At 41.0% G+C, this 20,279-nt stretch overlaps 1 protein-coding gene across 2 annotated transcripts in view; it reads right to left on the reverse strand.

Moving 5' to 3' along the window:
* The window catches only part of ACSL4 (acyl-CoA synthetase long chain family member 4), an 88,514-nt gene extending 68,563 nt beyond the window's left edge, over nucleotides 1-19,951 (reverse strand). For both annotated transcript variants that reach the window (XM_045050317.1, XM_045050314.1), the window contains exon 1: nucleotides 19,855-19,951. The gene's annotated coding sequence lies outside the window, so the exon portion shown is untranslated. The remainder of the gene's footprint in view (nucleotides 1-19,854) is intronic.
* Nucleotides 19,952-20,279: the final 328 nt, after the last annotated feature.

Below are 20,279 nucleotides of genomic sequence, written 5' to 3' on the forward strand. Positions count from 1 at the left end.
CTACATCTGCAAAAGCCAACCTTCACTAGTGGAAAGAAATACAGACTCCTGATTAAATCCACTGTCATATACAAAAGGGCAGGTAAATGAAAGTACCAGCTTTGTGCCATTATGCATACATATGCGTACACACATGCACAATTCTTTATCCCCAGTGTTTCAACAATGTAAAATTATGACAATCTCAGTTTACATACAATGCAATATTTATAATCCAACTTCTGAAATCTAGATTAAAACCTTAATTGATAGGGGCACCTAGGTGGCTCAGTCAGTTGGTTTAGCATCCAACTTGGACTCAGGTCATGATCTCATGGTTCGTGAGTTCGAGCCCCACGTTGGGCTCTGTGCTGACAGCTCGGAGCCTGGAGCCTGCTTCAGATTCTGTGTCTCCCTCTCTCTGCCCCTTCCCCGCTCAGTCTCTCTCTCTCAAAAATAGACAACATTAAAAAAAAAATTTTAAACCTTAATTGATAAATTCAAACTGAAGTATTCAATTCCTCATCTTACAAAACACATGCTTATATTTTAAGTACATAAAAGGATAAATCACAACCACTATAAGATCTCTCCATTTATAGGTTCTTAATTTATGACTTTTAAAGACTATAGTCCTGGGGCGCCTGGGTGGCGCAGTCGGTTAAGCGTCCGACTTCAGCCAGGTCACGATCTCGCGGTCCGTGAGTTCGAGCCCCGCGTCAGGCTCTGGGCTGATGGCTCAGAGCCTGGAGCCTGTTTCCAATTCTGTGTCTCCCTCTCTCTCTGCCCCTCCCCCGTTCATGCTCTGTCTCTCTCTGTCCCAAAAATAAATAAACATTGAAAAAAAAAATTTTAAAGACTATACTCCTATTTAAAAAGTTGTGTTTATGCTTTAACTAACTTTAAAAGTCAGAGGAAAGGATATTGCCAAATTAACTGTAGCAATCAAGCAAAAATTCCAGCCTTGCAGGGATACATATTTTATTACTCATTCTTTTTTACAAAAAAAAAAAAAACAAGTAATTATAACTTCCCATCAATGATTCTCTGGAAAATACAGTGTAGCAACCTTAGAGCTGCATATCAAATGAAGTACTTGGTTCCCAATCAATGGTAAAAGACCAAAGCAAGCCGGAGAGTTTCTGGGCTAACCCAGATGCTGTAAGCTTAAAGAATTTTTCACATGTTTATAAGTTCTGGCTCTTGGAATAGTCTGTGCCTAGTATAACCTCATATTCAGCTTAGTAAGAAAAATTGTATTTCACCTGGCCAATCTGAGAAAAAAGACCACAGATTAACAGGATAAGGCCCTATGCTTCATTGAAGGCTAAAGAAATAGCCCATGAAGCTCCAATGTAACACAATGCCCTGCTGAGAGGCAGTCTACCATGGTAGTTAGGAGCCAAAATGCTGGAGCCAGATGGCCTGGGTCCAGCTCCTGGCTGTGCCCCTTTCTAGCGCTGGGTGACCTGGGGCAAGTTGTTTAACCTCTTTACCCCATTTGCCACAATTCTAAAATGCAGGAAGTACTATTACTACCTGTTGTGAGGACTTGTGTGAGGCTCAAATCAAACTGATCTCACAAGCTCTGGCCATTATAAACTTTAGTTTTTCAAAAGAACCAAGCTTAATCTCTCACCTTGGAGTCTAACACATGCTTTTCCTTCTGCCAAGGACATTCTTTTCTCCCTTTTCCTGGCTTCCTTTAGGTCTTAGTTTAAATAGCACTTTTAAAAAGTCTTCCTTACCTCCCCACGTTACGTCAGGTGTCTCTGCTATTTGCTCTGCGGGCACCCATACAGCACAGTACTTAAACTTGTTCAAGTTTCTGTTCCCTTACTGGGCTGTAAGCTCCTTAAAGGCAGAGGTCATGCCTGTCTTGATCCCCACTATAATCCACAGGACCTAGCACAGTACAGGTACACTGTAAATGCTTACCAAATAGTTTCTGGATGAACACGGGATGAATTAACAAGTCCTGCTACACAGAAGGGAAACTAAAGAATGACTTCCAAGTTAAATCTTTCACTCTTAGGTAGATGTGTATGCCTCTTCAAACCTGACCTATATAAAAGCGCTTCCCCCCATACAACTGAGAAGCTTGAAATTAAACACAAGAAGTGCCATATTCTGACAGAATACACACTTAATGCCCATTTTGGGTAGGAATCAGGACTTCATAAGCAGACCAAATAAGTCTATTCGGTGTGTTTATTTATTACTTCTTGACTAGTGTTCCAAAGCCTTTATTTAAATAGGGATTATCACTGCAAAGTTATATAGCTAGTATATGAAACCCAGCTAGTATAATGAAACCCAGAAGTGCCATTGGCATAGGTTGGGAGAAGAAAAGGAAGGGGAGACCATGAACATGGAAATGCATAAAAGAAAGGGGAAAGAATGAAAGTATTTGATGTGTTGGAGGCTGGTAGAGAAACATGAGCCGTTCCTCTAAAAGGCACCACTGGGTGGCACCTGTGTCCCTGGCCATCCAATACAGATCTGCAATTAGAAGACCAAGCTGTCGGGCTATCTTGCAGAGAGCTTAGGTTGAATGTTCAGCAATTTTGAAGGGGGAGTGTATGAACACTCTTGCCTGACAAAATGTGTCTGCTCACCATTCTAAATGCAGGCATACTCAGTAGAGTTAGAGGACAGGGATTCTCAGATGAATGAGAATGGAGGAGGAGAGCGGGAAGGGATCAGAATAACCTAGAAAGCTTTTCTTTTCTTTTTTTTTTTTTTTTATTTTGGAGAGAAACAGCATGCACGAGCAGGGAGAGGGGCAGAGGGGAGAGAATCTTAAACAGGCTTCATGCTCAGCACAGAGCCCAATGCAGGGCTTGATCCCATGAGCCTGGGATCATGACCTGAGCTGAAATCAAGAGTCGGATGCTCAACCAACTGAGCCACCCAGATGCCACCTGCCCACCCATTTCTTTCTTTTTTTTTTTAGAAAGCTTTTCCAACTATTAGGCTGACCCATATAAAACTGCCAATAGTCAAAACCTGTTACGTTAAAAAAACAGCAGTTTCAAATGATTCAACCTAATACACAGATATTTAGAATCACTCGCTTAATGAGCCATTGTTACTGAGACTAGTGTCCTATTTCTCAGGTTTATGGGCAGGGCATTAAGAACACATGCATAGTTTGGCCTTAAGGCATGAAGAATTAAGCTCAGAAATGGAAACAACAAAATGTCTTAAGGGTAGGGAATAAATTAAACTATGTTAAAAGCATTAGATGAGGAAAAATGTAAACACAAAAAATGCTATATTAAGTGTAAAAAAGCAAATTACAACACAGTTTGTAACTTGTCTCTTAGGGAAATATGAATAGTTTTTTGTTTTTTTTTTTTTGTGGGGGGAATGTCCTATAGGGAATATATTCTCTATAGAAAAAAATATGGAAGGATGTGTATTAAAAATATCAGTAGTTGTCTCCTTGTAGGGGGATTACCCATATTTTGTCTTTTTATCTAAACAGGTTTTTTACAATGAACATGTGTAACAATTTCAGATCCTGGTACAGAAAAAAAAAAGACTGGTAGAAAAACTAGAGAAATCCAAACAAATTGCATAGTTTAGTTATGAGTACTATACCAATGTTACATTAAATGTTAACATTAAGGGGGAGCCAGGTAAAGATATACAGAACCAGTGAATTTTTACAAATCTGCTGTAAATCTAAAATTGTTCCAAAATGAAGCACTGTTATTTTTTAAAAATAAGCCATCTAGTAAGATCACATTTGAAAAATCTAGAAGAAAAAATGCATTTGGTTAAGAGATCCTGACATATAAACAAAAATATGTTGTAATAAAACTTCTTTGACAGTAAGTCCCTATGCCCTCTATCATGACAACAGAAAGGTGTGAAGATTATTACACCACATGGCCTCTCCTGAATATGATAGTGATGTCACCCTATTGTGCACAGACTCACTGATGCAGGAAACAAATGGTTCAGTCTCTGTTTTCTTTGATTTTATAATCATCATTGCTGAAAACTAACCACCATAATAACATTTCTATTTGAGGAAAGTAATCAAAAATACATATAGCCGGTAACAACCAATTTCCTTTGTAATATTTTAATTTTTTTAACGTTTATTTATTTTTGAGACAGAGGGAGACAGAGCATGAATGGGGGAGGGTCAGAGAGAGAGGGAGACACAGAATCTGAAACAGGCTCCAGGCTCTGAGCTGTCAGCACAGAGCCCGACGCGGGGCTCGTACTCACAGACCGTGAGATCATGACCTGAGCCGAAGTCGACCACTTAACCGACTGAGCCACCCAGGCACCCCTGTAATATTTTTCAAAACCTAGTTTCTTAAAACCTGGGTGGTCACAGGTGCATGCACATTCATCTGTTCAAAAACAGATCTGTTCAAACATCTGTTCAAAAAGTATTCCGTGAGCATATACTCATGGAGCTCACTATTCAATAGATAATATTGTAAGTGGACATTAGACTAACACTGAGAGCAGACATATAGGTATAATCGGAAAGGAGGGTCGCTTATGAGGCAACCCTTGACCCTATAATAATGGCCCAACCAGACAGTTACATACTTTTTTAAAAGCTAATAATAATAGCTACCCTCTGTCCAGTTATGTACGTATTACTGCTTAGGTATTCATTGGCTTGCCTAAAATGTACTTTTTAAAAACTTCTTTCAAATACTGGGGCAAGGAAAAGTCTGCAAAGCCAAAACATGAAAGCAAGGTTCTGAAAAACAATCAAGGAAAATGCAGAGCTGGAAAACACAAACCAGAAACTGAAACTCCAAATCGATTTCACCTCCAGACGACTTGCCAGCTTTTACAAATGACACTGCCTTTTGGCTACACCACTACTCTGGCAAACATAAAATTTGGAATAGGCTAGTTCCACTGTGGAACATATCTAACAGAGGTTTTATTACTTGGGAGGTTTCATTACTTAAGAATTTAAAACGCCTCAAAGTAAGGAAATTATGCACAGGATGAGATCTGCAAAAAGCATCTCAAAAACAGATTTAAAGGGGCACCTGGGTGGCTCAGGTGGTGAAGCATCCGACTTCAGGTCATGGTCTCACAGTTTGTAAGTTTGAGCCCCGCGTCAGGCTCAGTGCCGTGACAGCTCAGAGCCTGGAGCCTGCTTGGGATTCTGTGTCTCCCTCGCTCTCTGCCCCTCCCCCACTCGTGCTCTGTCTCTCTGTGTCTCTCAAAAATAAACATTTTTTAAAAAATTAAATAAAACATGGGGCGCCTGGGTGGCGCAGTCGGTTAAGCGTCCGACTTCAGCCAGGTCACGATCTCGCGGTCCGGGAGTTCGAGCCCCGCGTCAGGCTCTGGGCTGATGGCTCAGAGCCTGGAGCCTGTTTCCGATTCTGTGTCTCCCTCTCTCTCTGCCCCTCCCCCGTTCATGCTCTGTCTCTCTCTGTCCCAAAAATAAATAAACGTTGAAAAAAAATTAAAAAAAAAAATTAAATAAAACAGATTTAAAGAGAAGCAGCAGAGCACTAAAAACTCCCAAGGAGAGCAGAGTCTTTCTCCTATCTCCGTGAAACAGTACTGCTTAAGGAGGGGTACTATGTGTCATATAAAGGTCAGCTAAGAAACTTGCTATAAGGTTAACAGCGCTGATATTTCCTACTAACAGGTACTGCCATTTATCCCTGAAGCATTTAACTTGTGCTGCATCTGCAATGTAATGTGCCTATAAGACACCCTGTTGCAATTACTTCTGAAACATTTAATCTAAAATATGTCATCATTTTTTAATGTTTATTTTTGAGAGAGAGAGACAGAGAGAGACCGAGCCTGAGTGGGGGAGGGGCAGAAAGAGAGGGAGACAGAATCTGAAGCAGGCGCCAGGCTCTGAACTGTCAGCCCAGAGTCCAATGCGGGGCTTGAGCTTACAAACCACGAGATCATGACCTGAGCCGAAGTTGGATGCTTAACCGACTGAGTCACCCAGGTGCCCCGCTTTTTTGTTTTGTTTTGTTTTGATGTTTAAAATATATCAGCTTTAAACTAGGTTATAATTCAATCCTCCTTTAAGCATCTGTAACCAATCTGAGCAGCAGTAAACCATAAGAAGGCAGTTTGCTTTTGTATGTACATGGGCCAATCTGCTGCTTACTCTTCCTCAAAAGCAAAACCAAGGTCAACCCAGAGGAAGGTCTGAAAGCAATAGCTCTCTGTTACTATACATCTTCGGGTCTGATACTTATGTGACAGTGGCTTACAGGCCAGATTTTTAAAGAACAAGAAAAGGGATTATCCAAGCACTTCCAACACCTCTATCTTAGGGTTTCCAGGGTTGCCGTGCCTGTAAGTAGAAGAGGAAGGCAATGAGGTTCAGTGCCTGGTGCCAAGCCCAGGCAACATCCTGCTCTTTCAACAGCGATGGGGCAGTGCCGGTAAAAGCAGGAAAAAAAAATTTTTTTTAAGGTCTAGCAATAGCAGAACGTGGCTCCAGACCTGGCCAAGTACCAAATTCAACACAAATTCTAAAAGTTCAGAACATCATTCCACAGAACAATTTTATGCAACCCAAATATGTAACTATGCCACTCTGAAATGTCACTGATTTTCTTTCACACAGGAGGGAGAGGTCAGCAGCAGAGGCAGCAACAAATCTTAAGAACTGATATTGCATCCTAAACAAAGTCTGAATCACTCTCCCCAAAGCAGAAGAAACTTTTTCTCATGATTTCATCACAAAATGTTGTAACATCTAGAGGAGAATGGACACAGAAAATTACCTTAGTGGTACATTAGAAAGGAAGAAATCAAGTCCAGGTTGAGAAACAGTTCTTTCAGCCAAAATTAGCTGCTTCAAAAGGAATCGCTTGCGTATGGCTGACAGATGGTAACTAGACATTGTGGTGATCATTTTGCAGTGTATACAAATGTCAAATCACTATGTTGTACACCTGAAACTAACACAATATTGTGTGCAACTCTAAAAATAACAAAATAAAGGATACATCTTTGATTACCTACTCAATGAAACAATAATCACACCTTTGAAAAAAGACAAGACTTTTGTCTCAATTGTGCAGATTTCCACTGGAGACTGTGGTATCACCAAAATAAACACAGCAGGGCTTCTCAATATACTCTTAGCTTAAAGAACTCTATAGGCTACAACTTGTTTTTAAAATATGTCTTCAGGGGCGCCTGGGTGGCGCAGTCGGTTAAGCGTCCGACTTCAGCCAGGTCACGATCTCGCAGTCCGTGAGTTCGAGCCCCGCGTCGGGCTCTGGGCTGATGGCTCAGAGCCTGGAGCCTGTTTCTGATTCTGTGTCTCCCTCTCTCTCTCTGCCCCTCCCCCGTTCATGCTCTGTCTCTCTCTGTCCCAAAAATAAATAAACGTTGAAAAAAATAAAATAAAATAAAATAAAATAAAATAAAATAAAATAAAATAAAATAAAATAAAATATGTCTTCAGAGGGAGCGCCTGGGTGATTCAGTCGGTTAAGCATCCAACTTCGGCTCAGGTCATGATCTCATGGTTCGTGGGTTCAAGCCCCACATCCAGCTCTGTGCTGACAGCTCAGAGCCTGGAGCCTGCTTCAGATTCTGTGTCTCCCCCTCTCTTTGCCCCTGCCCTGCTCACACTCTCTGTCTCTCAAAAAATGAATAAACATTAAAATATATATATTAAAATATGTCTTTAGGGGCGTCTGGGTGGCTCAGTTGGTTAAGCATCTGACTTTGGCTCAGATCATGACCTCACAGTTCATGGGTTCGAGCCCCAGGTCAGGCTCTCTGCTGACAGCTCAGAGCCTGGAGCCTGCTTCGGATTGCATGTCTCCCTCTCTCTCTGCCCCTCCCCTGCTTGCTCGCTCTCTGTCTCCCAACAATAAATGTTCATTTAAAAAATTTAAAAAATAAAATAAAATAAAATATGTCTTTGCAGCACCAACTGAAGTTGAGATCCCTGGTTTTCAAACCTTAAGGTACACTCTGGGTATAGATCATATATTCACTGCCTCCTCCCACTCCTTTGGCAATGTCCGAGTATAGCATCCACCTCCTCTTTCCTGCCTGCGGTGCCCTAAGTGACAGGTCCCTTCACTCAAAGGCGGGGAGGCAGATGGCCAATCTTCCCCAGTTGAGGACAACTAGAAACAAGATTGTACATAAGCACTTTCACCCTAAGAGGTTTAAAAAACTGCCATCTTCAGGTTAGGGGCTTGTCGAGAAAAAGATCAGCTGTCTGAAAGTTGTGTTAGTGTTAGGACAGCTCTCCCATTTCACCAAATGTTATCATTGCAAGCATAGGCCAATCACTCTACACAAACATTTCATGTAACCAAAGAACAAGGACATAAATGCAGGCTACCATAGAGATGAGAAAGGGAGTGGGTGACTATCTGGGCACTGGTATGTCTTCTTCCAAGGGCCAGGGTGCCATGGTTATGGCAGTCTCCAGGGTGAGCCCAACGCTTATGGTTATGGCAGTCTCTAGGGTGAGCTCACTGAGCTAGGATTCGAAACAGCCAGCAGGGCTGTGTCATTTTAAGCCCACTGAATAATCTGTATTCCTGGGGTCAAGAATCATCCCTCATTCACTTCTACCCACCCAGTCCCCAAAGAAATGCTGTGAAAGTGAGGTGGGGGAATTCTATTTCAAAACAGAAATTAAAAAAACGAGGCAGAGGTTTCATGAAGATTTCCATTTTGCAGCTGTCTCTTCTAAAACTACCTTAAAGGAAGGCGCCTGGGTGGCTCAGTTGGTTAAGTGTCTGACTCCTGATTTCAGCTCAAGTCATGATCTCACGGTTCTGGAGTTTGAGCCCTGCATTGTCAGGCTCCACGCTGTTAGTCTTGGGTGTGTGTGTGTGTCTCTCTCTCTCCCTCTCTCCCTCTCTCAAAACAAACAAACTTAAAAATAAAACTCCTTTAAGGGATACCACTTGTAAAGAATAAATTATTTGGGGGATATTTCCTAAAGAAAGCTACTGCCCTGCAAACATTTTAATACTCAACAATCTCTTGGTGGTCAAGAGAATATTAAAATTAATTAATTTATATACATATATAAATACGTATATAAATTAAAAATCTGCTTCCACATAAAAATCCCGGGCTCTATACTTGGCACTAAAAACAAACTCTAGGAATACAAAAATTTCTGGGGGAAAATTTAGAGTTGTACAACATCCTTATGAGTTCAATCATTTTTCTTAAAAATGTGTAACGTAACTGTATTTGAATGGATATGCCAATGCTTACACTTCTATTTGGGGAAATAAACACCACATAGCTTCCCATCTGCGGCTTGCTATAATTCACCAACAGTGAGACTGAACCCTGCACCTTTTCTAATTTCCATAAAACTACTTGCTTCACAGAAATTCTACTGGACTCCTGGTAAGGAACTGCCTGGGCACCAAGGGAATCCCAAATATTTTCCCAAAGACTTTAAAACATCTTAGACCAACCCTGCAATTGACCAAATGCTGAAGGTTTCTGTGGCTCCAGGTATGAGAATACTGATTTCCCTGGTCTGCTTTTCTCTTTTCTGCTCTACTTGTCTGAAACACATTCAGCTAGTTCTGCCCAGTTTGACCCCTTGGTCCAGTTGTGATTTTTCAACTCTTCTTTTAAGCTACTTCTCAACTTAGTTATCTTCAGTGGTCATGTGGAACATAGAATCTTTTACTTGGATTCACCCCATGAGATATTGGTGAGGGTCCTGTCTTCTCTTCTGTGTTCAAAGCCACAACTGAATTTTAAGCCCGTTGACCAAGTTGCTGTTTCCTGTGTGAGGGAAGTTTGCAGTTCTCAGTTCATTTGAGAAGCAGAAACAACTAACATATTCCGGGCATAGTGATGATCACCATCTCAACAGTAAGAGCTCTGCTCGTTTCTCCAGATTTTCTTTTATGACTCATCACTCAGGTACCCCAAGGGGAGTGGTCCTTCAAAACCCTGTCATTACTTTTTTATAGCATTAAAATACGTTAACCACATATTAAAGGTAATAAACAGAATACCTAAGAGAAAACAGTAATGTTTCCAACACCCTCTGTAATAGCCGAATCTTGCAAGCTCCCCTCTCGTTAATCAAGTAATACAGAATGTCTATCCTGACTCCTGTGTAAAATCTGCTACCCTGACAACCCCGATGACAGAAAAAATCCTGGTAATGCAAAATCAGTTTCCAAAAAGCCAAGATGCGCAGCTTTCAAGAACAGTGACGCTGTTCCGATCGCCATAACAAAAACACGAGCAGGTACGCCGTTGGTCTTGACATTCATGCTATTGTCTATGGAGTAGACTCTTCTTCTGGTACTCTACTGCATTCATTAAAAATGGCTAAAGTTATCAAAAAGTATTCAGTGTAATGTAAACTAAGGTATTTCCACCTCTAAATCCACAGCACAAACCCGGAAGAGGTTATAAAGGAACCTTCGATGGATGTGCTTAATAAGTGCTTCAGGAAGACATGAGAGAGAATACATGCCATACTTGCCCAAATCAAACTTGATCCTCCAACACGGTTCTCATAATATTCAATTTTATATACCACAGACTGAGATGCCACAGAGATTCATGCTGCTACAGATAACCTAGGCTTTCTTCACTTTTATAGGTTGTAAAAGAATACAAGTATGCCCACACCTTTGCCAAAAATTAGAGCAGCTGGGTGTTCTATGAGTCAAAGCAACTGTTCAAGCTCAATTTTAAAATCCTTATTAAAACCAAACTCCACCGAAGACAGATTGCTAATGACATTTTGATATATCACACACTTACACATCATTACTAGTAACTACAATTTAAAGAACGTGTTCATGGTTAAATTCAAAACAGAACTGAACTGGTTCAACATCGAGAATTTAAGTGTTTTTTAATGTTTATTTATTTTTGAGAGAGAGAGAGAAAGACAGAGCGTGAGTGGGAGAGGAGCAGAGGGAGGGAGACACAGAATCCGAGGCAGGCTCCAGGCTCCAAGCTGTCAGCACAGAGCTTGATGCAGGGCTCAAACTCATGAACAGTGAGATCATGACCTGAGCCAAAGTTAGACACTTAACTGATTGAGCCACCCAGGTGCCCCAACATTGAGAATTTTAAAATTCCTTGGTTATTTGTTTTTTAAAAATTTTTTTAATGTTTATTTTTAAGAGAGAGAGACAGAGTGTGAGCAGGGGAGAGGCATAGAGGGAGACACAGAATCCAAAGTAGTCTCCAGATTCTGAGCTATCAGCACAGAGCCTGACGCAGGGCTCAAACTCAAAAACTGAGATCATGACCTGAGCTGAAGTTGGACACTTAACTGACTGAGCCACCCAGGTGCCCCTTGGTTATTTGTTTTTAATTTTTTTAATGTTTATTTATTGAGAGAGAAAGACAGAGGGAGACAGAGAGTGAGCGGGGGAGGGGCAGAGAGAGGGAGACAGAATCTGAAGCAGGCTCCAGGCTCTGAGCTTCCAGCATAGAACCTGACGTGGGGCTCAAACCCACAAACCATGAGATCATGACCTAAGCCAAAGTTGAACGCTTAACCGATTGAGCCACCCAGGCACTCTAAAATTCCTTGGTTATTTACTTTTGGTGACCACGGATTTTTTTTTTTGGTAAGATTATAGTTTGCCCTAGAAACCAGTTATTTTAACTGGAACACTATTTACATGGCAGTGTTTTTCTTTTCCCAACAAAATGTCTTTTTCACTTATTCATAACTACCAATCATGAAAGATGCTCACACAATAATGCCAAGTTGAAGAAAGCAAATTACAAATTGGTATATACAGCAAGAACCCATTCTTGTATAAAGACATGGTTGCACATGACCATACACATGTGCATGTGTGTGTGCAAGTGCCCATACATGTGTGTACACAGTTTTGTGTGCACAAGCATATATACCCAAAAGTTGATAATAGATCTCTCTCTGGGTATGGAATTACAGTGATTTTATTCTTTATACTTACACGTTCAGTGCAGAAAGTTAGAAAATACAAATAGTACTTTAACAAAGAAAGAAGTTACCCTAAAAAAAAAAAAAAAAAAAAAAACAAAACCTCTGTGCTCACTAAACACAGGGCACTACATTTCTAGTACAGTGTCATCGTATAATGCATAATAACGGGATCATAAGTATCCTCCAGTGTGTAAATGTTCCATACTATTATCTGTATAATTACTATCAAAATAGTAATCACAAAGTTAGAAATCCACTAGAGAATTGTACAGGGTGAAAAATAAACATATCCCTTATACTGCCTTTCGTTAGCAACACTGCCTTTTCCCCCAGAGGTAACTACTCATGGTATGTATCAATCAGACCTTTTTGTATTATCCATACACATAAGGAAGGTTCTGTTTGCTTTTAGAAAAATGGAATCACGGTATATGAAGGGTGCAGACTCCCTCCTTCCCCTCCCTCCTTTAACAACGTACTTTGGAACTCCTGTGTCAGTTTACATAGGTTTGAAGGGGTTTCTTTCCTTCAAACACCCTATGGTATTCCATAGAACAGCACATTATTTAAATCATTCCTCTATTGATGGATATTCAGGTTGCTGTTAAGTTTTCACTATTATGACCAGTTTCAGTGAAACCTTATACATATCTAGTTTCCTAACAGTATTGCTGCATCAAAATATACCGTACATTTTTAAAAAAATATATGTACATTTTAAAATGAGAGGATTTGGGTATTTTTTTTTTAATCAAGAAGCCATACAATTTGTACTCTAAGTAACAGTGTGTGACAGTGCCCATGTCTTTGCTAAAAGTGGATATTATATTTAGCTTTGCCAATGTATTTGGTGAAAAGTGGTTTTCATTTCCTTAATTACTAGAGGGAATTTGAGCATCCTTTTTCTTATTCATCATTTTTATTTCTTTTTCTCAGAAATGCCAATTCATAACCCTCTGCTACTTTCTCTAATGTGTGCCTTTTTCTTATTGACTTGTAGGAGCTTTTTATATATAACGGATATTACATAGTAAAAGTCTTTTTCATAATAAGTGAAAGATTTATGTGATCTGAAGAGAAGAAAACAGAGTATATAGCAGAATCCTTTTAATCTAATGTTATTTAATTAGTTAATCGAAACAGTTGATTAGTTAATCAAAAGTGTCAATTAAAATAAACAATCATAAAAATATGCACATTACAAACATTTCATCTTCATTAGTAGTAAATGTACACCCATCAAACTTTTTTTAAAAATTTTTTCTATGTTTATTTATATTTTGAGAGAGAGAGCACAAGCTGGGGACGGCAGAGTGAGAGGGAGACACAAAATCTGAAGCAGGCTCTAGGCTCTGAGCTGTCAGCACAGAGCCCGATGCGGGGCTCAAACTCACGAGCTGTGAAATCATGACCTGAGCCGAAGTCAGACGCTCAACCAACTGAGCCATCCAGGAGCCCCCAACTCATCAAACTTTTGATACAAGGCCAGGAGGCCAAGAGGCCAAGAGGTTTTTTTAACTCCAGGCCCACTGATTGTAAACATTTTTAAACTGAATTCTTATAAAATGTAGAACTTCAAAGAATTTAAAAGACACTTACAAAGCACAATGAGAGAAGAAACACTTAGATTTTATAATTTTTTTATATAAATCTTTTATCTAATCTTACCCACACTTAACTGAATGGTAGTAACTTGCTTTCATCAAGTCTCCAAAACACTGGATTTGTTTTGTTATAATGACTTGAATGTAACTATCACCCAACTTCAACAATTATCCACATGTGCTGACTTTTCTTTCCTTTACCACTGGATGCACTCCATACTTCCACCCCATCCCCCCAGACATCATATCATTTCATCTGTGAATTTTCACAGGTTAAGTATCAACAGCATTTGTTCTAATGGTAGGTCCTCAAGCATACTGGCACACTAGAGACCAACCTACTAAATCCCAAGTGTTCAGTGCAGTGTATTTTACAAAGGAAATGAAGAGCATCATGTAATGTGGTAGGTCAGTTAAGAAGTCAATTAAAGCTTCTATCGCATATGTAAATGGTATTTTCCCCTAGTCTGTCTCTTACATTTTAACTTTGTTACAGTTGTCTTATGCTTTCCAGAAAAGCATTAAATATACAGTTAAAATTTTAAACTACACCCTTAATTTCTTTCTGTATATGATGTGAGGTAGGGATCCATTTCTTTCCAAATATACGGCCAACTGTCCTAACTCAATTTCCATTTTCAACATCACCCACAGGGTGTTTAAAAAAAACAAAACTAAAGTGTCAATTTCTAACGGACAAAAGAAAGCTATGCAAACAAAACAGTAAACCAACAGTCTAAGTTGAGCTTGATAAGATCAAACTCCTATGTATTTAAAGGTTTAGGAGCCAGAGCAACAGCACTGCTGTACCAGGCTCTGTCATTACCACTCTGGCTTTCAGTTAGGATCATCAAAGGACATCACAAAAGGGATGGACATCTCTCTGAATCTCACGGGTTGCCCTACCTGAAAATTTACATCACAACGAAATAGCCCACTTAACAAGAACAACAAAATCAACTTTCCCAACCCTCTGTCCATTCCTTAATGCTGCTCCTGGACCCAAAAGCCTTGTAGACATAGGAAAGAAAATGAATACACTCTTCTGAACCACAATTTCCCATAGAAGTGTAACTAAAAAGTACTAAAAGACAAGGTGAAGTTTGTTAAATTTCCTTTATAACTCAGAGATGTGATAATTTAGAAGGCTGTTTTATCTCTGGGCAAACTTCTTCTGGAAAGGACCAGAGAGTAAATAGGCTTTCAGAGCCATACATTCTCTGTTTTGACTCTGATGTTGCATTTTGAATGCAGCCAGACAATACATAAATGAGTGGATGTGAATGTGTTCCAACAGAAGTTCATTTATAAAAATAGGGTAGGATTTGGACACCAGCACTGTTTTGCCAGCCTTTGCCTTATACCAATGATTGACCTTTATCAAGCAGGAATCCACTACCCTAGCTGTCTACTCTTCTGAGCAAATATGGTGACACTGAAGAGACAAGTAATAATTTCAGTACCACCTTACAGAAATAAATACTCTCAAAATTAATCACTAGCCTTTTCCTGTAACTTCTTCTCATAATTTGAGCACATCCATTTTTCAAAGTATCAAATTGTAAGTCACCTTAAAGCTAATGCTTATTTTTAAACAAAATGAACACTAAGTGGCTACTATACAAGGAAAGCAACAGTCTAGACATACACATTCAAAAGTCTGGTATTCATTATTCTGAAAATCAATAGTGAGTATAAAAAGCCTCTTAAGTATATGGTCATGATTTGTGACCTCACTACTGAGAACATAGAAGTGAACTTTTAAAGTATGTTTAAATGAGAGCCCAAATTTGTTCTTTGGATCACTTAACAGAAACCTTGATTTAAAAACCATACATACTCTTTTACCCAGTTTTAATTTAGAAAGTGAAACCAAAAATCGCCTTGGCACATCTGCATCTCTTTAATTTTAAAAGATTAATTTTAACACTTCACAGCCTGGTTGAGGCAGAAATTATATTTTCAAGGCACAAAAGATGGCAGCCATTTTAATATGGCAAGAGCATGTGTGAGTATGTATTCACACTCGAAGCCATCAAGGCAACTTATTCACAGAATGCATTTGAGCTCCAGGATTGCTGAAAAGGAAAACTGTTTACACTGCTTACAGAAATACTGAGTGTTATGCAGACCAGCAAGGAATAAAATTAAGGGACAAAGGCACACCAGACCCCTGGACACCCAAGGCACCATCCACAAAAGGAAAAATTGATAAACTGGACCTCATCAAAATGAAAGGCTTTTGTTCTTTGAAACTCCCTGTGAAGCAGAAGACAAGCTATATAGACTGGGAGAACATATTTGCAAGCCACGTACCTAACAAAGGACTAGTATTTAGAATATATAAAGAACTTTCAGAACTCAACAGTAAAACCAAAAACAAAACAAAAAAATAAATAAATAATAAATCCAACTAGAAAATGGACAAAATATGCGAACATACATTTCACCAAAGAGGATACAGAGATGGCAACTCAGCACATGAAAAGATGTCCAACGTCATTAGCTATTTGGGAAATGCAAATTAAAACTATGACAAGATATCACTAGACAGCAATCACAATGGCTAAAATATAAACTAGTAACCACAGCAGCTGGCAAGGATGAAAAGCATTCATTCATACATTGCTGGTGGTAATGTAAAGTGCCACTCTGGAAAACAATTTGGTAGTTGCTTTTAAAATGAAACATACAGGTGCCCGGGTGGCTCAGTTGGTTAAGTGTCCAACTCTTGATTGGCTCAACTCATGATCTCATGGTAGTGGGATCAAACCCTGTGTCAGGTTCTGTGCTTGGCATGGAGCCTGCTTGGGATTCTCTCTCTCCCTCTCCCTCTCCTCCTCTCCTGCTCATGCTTGTGTGTGCTCTCTCTCTCTCTAAATATAAATAAAAATAAACAAATAAATAAAATGAAACATGCAACGACCTTACAACCAGCAACTGCACTCTTGGGCATGTATCCCAAAGAAATGAAAACTTATGTTCACACAAAAAGCAGGACACAATTGTTCACAGAAGCTTTATTTATGATAGGTTAAAAAGGAAAAAATAAAAATAAAAAACCATGAACCAACCAGATGTCCTTCAACTGGTGAATGGTGAAACTGGGGCACATCTACACCATGGAATAGGACTCAGCAATGAAAAGGAACTGGATACTAGAGTCCCTACGTGAATCTCCAGGGAATTACTCTGAGTGGAAAAAAAGCCCATCTCAGAAAGTTACATACTGTCTGATTCCATTTATATACCATTCTTGAAATGACAAAATTATAGGCATGGAAAACAGATTTGTGGCTGCTTGGGGCCAGCGAGGGAGGGGGACTGCTGTGGCTATAAAAGGGCAACACCAGGCATCCTTGTGGTGATGGAACTGTTCTGTATCTTTACTGTGGAGGTGGTTACATGAATTTACCCATGCGATAACACTGCACAAAACTAAATACACACACCCAAATGACTGCATGTAAAACCAGTGATCTCTGATTCAGGTGGATGAATTGTATCTATTTCTTTTTTCTTTTTTTTTTTTTGTAATTTTTTAATGTTTATTTATTTTGAGAGAGAGAGAGTGAGCAGGGGAGGGACAGAGAGAGAGGAAGACACAGAATCCGAAGTGGGCTCTAGGCTCCGAGCTATTAGCAGAGAGCCTGACGCGGGCTTGAACCTACCAACGGTGAGACCATGACCTGAGCCGAAGTTGGACGCTTAACTGACTGAGCCACCCAGGCACCCAGAATTGTATCTATTTAAATTTCTTTGTCATGATATTATACTACAGTCCTGCAGATGTTACCACTGGGGAAAATTAGAAAAAGGGTATTATTTCTTACAACTGCATGGGAATCTACAGCTACCTCAAAATGACCAGTTAAAAGACAAAGAAAGAAAAAGAATATATAAGGCCAGCCAGTGATAGGAGCGGAAAAATAAAGCTTTTATTTTTGCTAACATCTCAGGAATTGAAAGTCAAGGAAGGGGGGAGGGAAGGAACACCAAGAAGAGAATCTATAATACAATCATCTCCTCCTCCACTATGGGGGTTTAAGTTCCCCCAGGATTTTGTTTATGTCCCTGATTTGAATGTTCTTGTTGTTAATAAATATAAACTGTATATACATCTATCTCTTCACAGCCCCACCACAACCACCCCAGACTATAAACTCACGAAGAGGGTTTTCTTAACCATCATATCCTGGTGGCCTGGCACTAAAACCAGGGACAGCTGAAGGAATGAGATAAGTTCAATGAGTGATAAATGAATGAATGAGATGCCAGCATATTCTTTAAAGTTCCTAGTCAATTACAGTTACAAGGCAGTATGTATATATTCACTTTCAAATTTCTAAAAGACATGAATGTTTTTTAAAAAGTGTTCTATGCACATGTTTCACTTGCAAGCAGAAGTTAACAACACCCAACTTTTGTAAAATGCCTCCCAATTTATAGACTTCCACATATACTCATTTGATAAGATAGGTTATGAATTATGCACACATAAATTGGAGCAAGCATATGCAGATGTTTGAGAAAAACATTCTCAACAACTGTTATAACTAAGGACTTAGGCCACAATGTTAGTGCTGCTTACATCATATAATCATATATCTATCAGTATAGGAACAAAGAATTCAAATTGGGAGACTTAAGTCTTTTACAGATGCAAAAACCAAGACAGGTTAGGTGACTTGTTCAAGGTTATACAATTGGCTAGGGCTGGATTCAGAGCCTCTCCAGAGTCCCAATTCATTTCTCCTCTTAAATTGAATTGGGCAAGACTCTCTTATCTCCACCCATCCCACACCTACCCAAAACACAAACAAAAATGTTAATCTGAATCATTAATTTTTTAAGAGGGTTTTTAGGGGAAAAGCTTTTAATTGTTGCAGTGCACCTTCCCATGGATGTTTAAGTGTCAAATTCCTTCTAGTATCAGAACAATATGGTACTTTATTCTATGGTGCAAGTATACTAACGGTGTAATGTTTCATCCTCCACCCAAAGAAAGGGTGGAGAGGGTGTTAACTCCAACAGGAGTCTTACATGTCTCACACGTTAGTAGCTTCAATCGAAAAAGAGAACTATTTTATAATTCAAGAGGCCTTATGCTATAAAAAGCTTGACTGATACCCTCATTGACAGTCCTGTAATTGAATCTTCCATTGCATGCTGCCTTGGGTATCAAGAACAGTTAAAAGTATTAGAGGCAGAATAAAAGAAAAACTAAAGTGACGAGCAACTACCAGGAAATGGGACTTTAATTAGGTTAAATCTCTGTTACGCAGCAACATGTAACTAAGCATGAATTTAGAGGTCCTAGAATCAAAACACTAGAGGAACGTTATTTGTGCTCTAGTTCAACATCCTCATTTTTGCAGATGTAGAAACTGAGGCATTGATTAAGCACTTAACCAGTAAAGCAGCCTACTTACTTATTCAGCAACTCACCGTCGTTTCTTGGAGCCATGGCTGATTTTTTTTTTTAAGGTGAGAGACTATAGCAAAATTAATTTCAAGAGGGTGGGGAAATGCCTTTCAAGGAGGAGATGCTGGAGTGCGGAGAAAATATGACGTCCTTTTTAAAATATGTAACCCCTTGATGGGGGTTAGGCAATGAATCATATTCTCCTCGATTTTTCTATGTGCTATAGACATCAGCCGCAATTCTTTCTGTAGGGTCCTCAAATGAGAGGAAGAGGAAGTGAATGAAGCTGATGCTAAATATAAGGCATTCATGAGGACAGGGATGTAGACAGAACGGGGGGGGGGGGGGTGAAGAGCACGCTTCTGCTAGAATTCAGCCGTTTTCTAACGCACCTAAAGATACGGAAGCCAGGAAGAGCTGGGAAGGCAGGGCATCCGTCAAATCCGAAGGGCGGATGCTGCTAGGGCCAGAGGGACCACAGAGCACTCGGAGACAGAGAGACCCCGAAGGGACAAGATGGAGTTGAGGTCTAGGGGCGCCCTAAAGGTCGTCTGGAGGTCTGGCAAGCACTTGATGTGCTCCTTCGGAAAGGGTAAAGGCAACGCACAGTAAGCCCGGTCGGGAAGATGCTTCTGGCCCTCGGGGGATGGAGGACGGTGGGTGGTAGAAAGAGAAGGAGGCAGGGCTCTCGAGGACCCTGGACTTCGGAGGAGAAGACACAGAGACCCCCGGGAATCTTCCCACCACCGGGAGGGAGGCGGGCGGGTAGATCGGCCGGGCTGCCAAAGAAAGAGAGCCCATTCCGGGAACTGGGACATCCCCTCCACCTCCGCGGGGCTCAGGTGCGGGACGGCGGCGCCGCCGGAGCTGGGGCCCCTACCGCGACAAGGGTCAGCAGCCGGGGCTATACTTACCGGAGACGCGGTCCACACGGCGTCTTCGCAGCCGGCCGGCGCCTGGCACCCGGAAAGCCCGCGGAAAAACCGCGTGCCCGCTAGCGCTGGGGCGAGGAGGGGCGCGCCACGGAGGCCGGAGAAAAAGCCGCAGCGGCCCGCGCGCACCCGGACTGCCGGCGGAGGCGGGACGAGGCGCGGCGCGGCGCGGCGCGGCGCGAGCCCGGAAAAGACGCGCCCGGAGGGGCGGGCGGAGCGGGGGCGCGCGGTGGTGTGGCTGAGCAGGCCGAATCGCGGGCGGCCGACGTCTCGGCCCACCCACGCGCCCGCCTCCGCTCGCCCCGGACGTCAGCCGAGGAGGCGGGGCCGAGAGGGCTTCGCGAGGCGAGGGAGGGCGCTGCGGGCGAGCCGAGTCGACTAACGGCTCCTCGCTGGCTCGCCGCAGC

The sequence above is a fragment of the Felis catus genome, chromosome X (assembly GCF_018350175.1).
Source record: "Felis catus isolate Fca126 chromosome X, F.catus_Fca126_mat1.0, whole genome shotgun sequence".
NCBI classification, from domain to species: Eukaryota; Metazoa; Chordata; class Mammalia; order Carnivora; family Felidae; genus Felis; species Felis catus.